The 7,122-nt window shown below is 42.5% G+C and overlaps 1 long non-coding RNA gene across 1 annotated transcript; it reads left to right on the top strand.

Moving 5' to 3' along the window:
• Nucleotides 1-704: 704 nt before the first annotated feature.
• On the top strand, nucleotides 705-3,958 carry LOC135573909 (uncharacterized). The gene is made up of 4 exons (XR_010464998.1): nucleotides 705-1,708; nucleotides 3,021-3,281; nucleotides 3,386-3,487; nucleotides 3,612-3,958. It is a non-coding gene; the product is annotated as an uncharacterized LOC135573909 (long non-coding RNA).
• The last annotated feature ends 3,164 nt before the right edge of the window (nucleotides 3,959-7,122 follow it).

Here is a 7,122-nt window from a genome sequence, read left to right as displayed (position 1 = left end):
TAGTGGTAGAGAGATGAGGACTGCAGAACAAGAGATGGATATAGAGTCTAGTGGTAGAGAGATGAGGACTACAGAACAAGAGATGGATAGAGTCTAGTGGTCGAGAGATGAGGTCTACAGAACAAGAGATGGAAATAGAGTCTAGTGGTAGAGAGATGGGTAGCACAGAACAAGCGATGGATATAGAGTCTAGTGGTAGAGAGATGAGGACTACAGAACAAGCGATGGATATAGAGTCTAGTGGTAGAGAGATGAGGACTACAGAACAAGAGATGGATATAGAGTCTAGTGGTAGAGAGATGAGGACTACAGAACAAGAGATGGAAATAGAGTCTAGTGGTAGAGAGATGGGGACTACAGAACAAGAGATGGATATAGAGTCTAGTGGTAGAGAGATGAGGACTACAGAACAAGAGATGGATATAGAGTCTAGTGGTAGAGAGATGAGGACCACAGAACAAGAGATGGATATAGAGTCTAGTGGTACAGAGATGATGACCACAGAACAAGAGATGGATATAGAGTCTAGTGGTAGAGAGATGAGGACCACAGAACAAGAGATGGATATAGAGTCTAGTGGTAGAGAGATGGGGACTACAGAACAAGAGATGGATATAGAGTCTAGTGGTAGAGAGATGGGTAGCACAGAACAAGAGAGAGTAATAGGATACGGCGCCTGTCAAATTTGATTGATTGCTGACCTTATGACCTGATGACATGTACAGAATATGTGCCCCCGCCCCGCCCCCCCCTGTTCGTGTGGTCATGTGTTAGAGGGTGTTTGAACTTTTGGGGCCCATGCCCCCCCTACACCCCCCAGTTTTATCTCCCTTATGGTTGTTATCTATGAAGCAGGAATGTCTGGGGCTATAGATAGCGCTGGGGCCTCAGCATTATAAATGGCTAGAACAAGCCATTTTTTAAGACCTGAATATTAAGCATCTAAAAATATGTCTACAAGGGGAATTCTCGGAGTGCTCTGTAGCTCATGTCACGAACCCAACGCCAAAAGCTTGGAGGATATTTTGGTAGAGGCTCCCGAATGTTTTAACGGATTTCTGTGTACAAGCGAGGGCCATATTTCGTACATATTCAACCCGGAGGAATCTACGGTTAAGATATTCACAGACAGCGTGTCCCAACCCTTTTATCGTGCAGAACCCGAGCCTTTTTCTCTAGCGCTAAGGATGCGAGAATGGCTTAAAATAAGGCTAGCTTTGTGTCAAATGGAACGTGCCCTGAGTGCTTCAAGGCTGCCAGGATATGCGCTGGAAGAACAAGTCTGTGGACGTCAGGACCTAATGGCCCTGAGAGTCACATCCATGGGCTATACCCCGGACTCCAGAGTGACAATTTTAGCATGTGAACAATTTGACAGGTCAAATGCTACGAAAACGGTCAGTCCATATGTATCCTCCAAAGCATGCAAGGATGTAAAATTTTTTCAAATAATGTTCAGTTTTAAATGGCGCGATTACCACATTTTCCGAACCCTGATGAATAAGCTGGACAGTCTTTTCGAAAATCGTGAACAATTACGACGATGGCCTAGGTTATCGTTGAGACATACACCGGAAGAACAACAAGTTCGAAGGCGGATCTTTCCCTGGCAGGAAAGTGGACAGAGCTTCGACGGAGCGCGGAAAAGACTTTGTGATGGGGAATTGGAAACGGATAATGTTCAGGGCTAACAGGACCCCATATATCTGTAAGAAATAGTTAAAATAAATGTTGAATTATAAGGTGTGTTAAAATGTAGGTGTTAATTTTTGAAAATGTATACCCCCCCATTTAACTAAGGGGTAGAGCTCTTTTCTCTCAAGCTAGGGTCTGGCGCAGACAACTGTAAGATCTGAAAAAAAACATGTATTATTTTATAGTCTATTCCTACATTGGGTATGTTATGAACGTTACGTTTTATTAAAGTTTGTAATAATGTACAAAGACCTGCATCCAAGGTTTTTTTATTTTTACATAAAACACGTGTGCTGCATGTTTAAATATTATTCAAATGGGTTACTTAATTCAAACATGTCTTAAAGGTTGTACGAAATATTTTGGAATTCAATAAAAGGAATGTTTAAAAACGGTATCTCACCCTTTAACTATGGGAAAAACCTATTTAACAACTTATTCCAACTCTGTCACGAAGTAAAATAGAATCCGAGTGTTTGTGTGTGTGTGTGTGGGAGGGTTCTTGAGGCGGAGCAACAGGTGTGTGTGTGTGTGTGTGTGTGTGTGTGTGTGTGTGTGTGTGTGTGTGAAAATCCTAAAGTTGGGGGGGGTCCCAGAACTCTTATCTGTAGAGAACCGTTTGAAACAAGGTGTGCACTATCATGCATAAGGCATGTCGAGATATCAGCCGAACAGCGGGGGTTAAACATAGATATCTCTAATCTGCGGCCCCCACACACCCGGTTTGCAGACAGAATGTCACGACATCCCCGCCTGTTGTTGGCGTGTAGCATACATCTCTCAAAAAACTCATTCCGAACTTTTAGATAGTTAGGGACAGAACTATTTTTTAACGTTGTCAGCATTGCTTTAGCGCAAACATAAAGGCCCGAATATTGAGCTGCACGGACAGATTAAAATAATAATAATAATATTCGGAATAAGGGAATCTCGCATAATGGATATTTCTGAAGGTGAGTAAATGAAAAAAAAACATATTTTAAGATTTGTTTGAATATTATTGGAATATTAAACCCTAGTTATTTGGGTATTTAAAAAAAAAGCCCAATATAGGTTTAAAAATAAAAAAAGTGTAGATATAGCGTATAACTGTTAACATTGTCTAATGGAATCTAGGATCCCCGACATTTACGCAGCTTTTACGCGATTTACCCGATCTGGAACATGATGGGGGTTCGCAGGAGCAAAAGTCTGGCAGATAATCACCAACGGCCTTTTTTCGTTGTAAGTCCTTATAATTAAACACATACCCAAGAAATATTTATATATAAACATTTTAAAAATAGGTTGTACTATTTTTTAAATCTATTTTTATGTATTTACAGCCGACATACAGCCCTTTATGATAAAGGATGCGTTATGGCCAGCTGACACGCAGGACTTTGATGCAATTCTACCGTTCTGTACGAGCGCTTTTTCAAACTCACCGCGAATCCAGGGAACATCGACCCCCTCCCGACATATTCCAGACCCCAACAGGCAACGATCAACTGTGGCCCAAGTACACTGCTCCGAATCAAGCCCACCCGAAAACTACTGTTGGGCCGGGAACTTGCTGCTTCACGAGCCGGCGCTCCAGGGACAAGGTATGGGACCATTATACAGTTTTGTTATTAGTTATCAGCCTTTTTATTAGTTATAGATCTGTTGATAGCCTATGTTAAAACAAGGACAAATAATGTTTTTTCAGACTACCCGGAGACAGATCCAGCAGAATCGGGAAAGCTAGAGGGAAAAAGTCACACACCCCCGGTTTCGGCGATTCGTCACAACAAGCGCCAAAAAAGCCGAGGTATTTTAACTATGTACTGTTAATATATATTATTATAACGGAAAGGTATTTGACATTTGTATGTAGCTAACATATATATTTTTATATCTAATAACGTAATTATGTATGTATTATTTTCATTCAGACTCCGCACCGGCGAAAAACGGCACAGACGACCACATAAATCTAGAGCTGGGGGATTCCGGCGCCCCCGAGCATTCCGAATGAAACACCCAAGAGACCTGTTTTTAATGACATGTCAGATGTTGATGACCAGCTATTCTGTGATGCGGCCAACCTTATAGACCCAGTCAATTCTACGGCCTCAATACCTGCAGACGAACAAGAAAGGTTTTTCACATTATTTTCCAGGGCTTTGAAATCGAGGAATGTTTTGCTATACAAACGACTGGGGGATTTAATTGAGAGACAGTACAGAGACGATATGTTATTCTGGCATAGAACAATTCCACGCATGTTAAACAGCAACCCCATTAAAAAACACAAATACAGACGCTAAAATCATACATGTAACACCAACCATTACAGAAAGAAAAAAAACGAACACTCTTAATTATCCCCAAAAAAAATGGCAGAACTAACGCAACACGGGGAGACAGTTGAAAGCCTCTTATCCCAGATTCCAGACGAACTCCTAGAAGTTATAAGACGTATGAACGATTCAGGAACGTTAGATGAATGCATATTAACACAGATTCCAGCCGAACTCTTAGAAATGATTAATCGTATGAACCAGTCAGGGGGGGTTGAGGAAAACATGTTATCCCAGATTCCCGAAGCACTCATAACCTTAATTAATCGTATGAACGCGAGTCAGACAATTTCGGCCCCGATAACCCCGACAACGATAGAACAACCCGTAACGCCTAGGTCCGTAGAGTTAGAAACGCCACAATATGTTTTTGGGGAATTGGACAATTATCTAATAAATCTGGCTGCAGATGTTCAGGATAGACGTGTCAGGGTTGTTTACAGGAATAAATTCAACAATACAGAGATTCGACAGTTTTTCAATTTCCTATGTGTGAATCAGAATCTTGACTATGCTGTATTTTACATGATGATAATGGACACTCTGAATGACCTGTTAGAAACAGCAAGAGATTATGGCGAACCTCGTGATGTCTTACAGTTGGAAATATGTGGAGATAGCCTGCATAATTCAGTATCTCTTATTTTACCCAATGGCGAAGCAGATCTTGAACAATTTACAGCGCTGGTAGAACGCCTTGTTCAGTCAAATTTAGCCATCATAGCCGATCGAACCCTAGAGCTTGTAGTGCAAATAATACGTCAACCACAGGGGGCGGGGGCAGAGAAGGAAGCTTGATAGCCTAATGCAGTCAGAAATCATAAGCAATAAAAGGGCCTACCTCATAAACGTTCACAATCCCGATAATAAGCTATGTTTTGCAATAGGCCTAGCGCATTTACTTAACCCCGGATGTACTGATCTGACGGCATTGCAAAAGGCTAGAGAGATCCAAACGGCGGTGGGTCTCGGGATCCATGAAGGCGTGGCATTCTCAGACATTGTCAAATTTGAAAACCTTCTGAATATCAAGATTGTGGTTTTGTACCACAGTAGAGCTAATGCAGCTCTCTTGAAGTTCCAAAACACCCCCCAACCGCACCCCCAGATTCTGTACTTTTATGTGCAAAACGAACATTACTATGCCGTTACAAACGTCACGGCGTTCCTAGGGCAACCTATGTGTGTAGATCCTGCCATACCGGCTACAGCCGAAAGGGGGCACTCGTGCCGTTATAACTGTTCGGTATGTCAGGATGCCGAGTGCCCTATGCAGACCCTAAACTTGACACCTTGTGAGGATTGCCATCGCACATGTCGTTCGACCTACTGTTACGATAAACACAAAATTGAAACATGGCACCCTAAGGCCGGTAAATCTGTAAGCATTTGTGCCATTAACAAGAAATGCCCAAAATGTCATTGCAATTACAGCCTTAAAATAGATAGCCCTAAACCACATGTTTGTGGAATCCTACAGTGTCCAATCTGTAAAGGGGGTCTGAAAAGCAGAAATGCTGAAGTGGTTCAAGAAGTGACACACGAGTGTTATATTCAGCCCTTGGCTGAAGATGAACCTTCAGAGAAATATGTGTTCTATGATTTTGAGACAAATCAACAGTCGGGGATCATTTGCCTATTTTTGTATCTACCATGACATTCACGGGGAAAAGTGGTCTGCAGAAGGATCCAATTGTGCACTACTCTTTCTAAAACATTTTAGAAAACCACAGTACCGAAACTTTACGTTCATAGCGCACAATGCTAGAGCCTACGACTCGTACCTTCTTCTGAACCCCTTGATAAAGCAAGGCATAGCGCCGAGGGTCCTAGCGCAAGGGAGTAAAATCCTGTGTTTTGTAGATCCCGCCTTCAACCAGAGATACATTGACAGTTTAAGCTTCTTACCCATGAGATTGGCTCAAATGCCAGAGGCCTTGGGTTTTGAAAACTCTGTGAAAGGCTGGTTCCCCCACTTCTTCACATCTGAGGAGAATCTACACTATATAGGATCATATCCCAGCCCAGAAATGTATGGGTGTGATCAAATGTCTCCCAAAGAGCGAGAGAGATTCATGACTTGGTATGAGACAGTAAGACATGGCACCTTTGATTTCCATAAAGAGATGGAATCATACTGTGACAATGATGTGGTTATACTTCGTGAAGGATGCCTCAGATTCAGAGAAGAGGTAATCAAAGATGCAGGTATTGACCCTTGGAGTTGTACAACGATTGCATCGGCATGCATGAAAACATACCGTACACACTATATGCCGACATCCTCTATAGCGATCCCCTCGCCTGACAACTACCGACGCCAGTTCAAGGCCTACTCTAGTGGGTCCATTCAATGGCTAGAGTATATGGCCCAGGATAAAGACATTTTTATTCAACATGCTTTGAATCGAGGGGAGAAGGCGTTTGGCTCTTACCATGTAGATGGCTACACCAAGATTGACGGGGTTGAGACCGTGTATGAGTACAACGGTTGTTTCTTCCATGGTTGCAAATCTTGCTTTGTGCCCCAGAACATATGTGTCCTAACCCAAAAGACTTTTGGGGAAATGTACGAAGAGTTTCAAGACAAAGTTGATTCGTTACAGGCTACTTACGGTCTAAAAGTGGTTGTTTTGTGGGAGCACGAATGGACAGCCCTCAAAAAGTCTGATCCTCATGTTCAAGCATTCCTTTCCAGCTTTGACATCCCAGAACCTCTGGAGCCAAGACAGGCCTTGTATGGCGGCCGTACCAATGCTTTGACATTGAGGTATGTAGCGCAACCCGACGAGACAATAGGCTATGTGGATTTTACATCCCTTTATCCGCATGTAATGAGTTCCTCATGCTATCCTATAGGTCATCCTGAAATTATTCATCGTGATTTTGACTTACCTCAAAACTATTTTGGTCTGATCAAAGCAACAGTCTACCCTCCAAGGGGTTTGTTTATACCTGTGTTGCCTTACAGGGGCCCTCAAGGAAAACTTTTCTTTCCCCTTTGTCGCACCTGCAGTGAAAACATACAACAAACCCCATGTGATCACACAGATCAAGAAAGAGCACTGACAGGTGTATGGGTCACAGCTGAATTCTCTAAGGC

This window comes from Oncorhynchus nerka, linkage group LG11, assembly GCF_034236695.1.
Source record: "Oncorhynchus nerka isolate Pitt River linkage group LG11, Oner_Uvic_2.0, whole genome shotgun sequence".
NCBI classification, from domain to species: Eukaryota; Metazoa; Chordata; class Actinopteri; order Salmoniformes; family Salmonidae; genus Oncorhynchus; species Oncorhynchus nerka.
The sequence above is the reverse complement of the archived record's forward strand: the minus strand, read 5'-3'. Positions and strand labels throughout refer to the sequence as shown.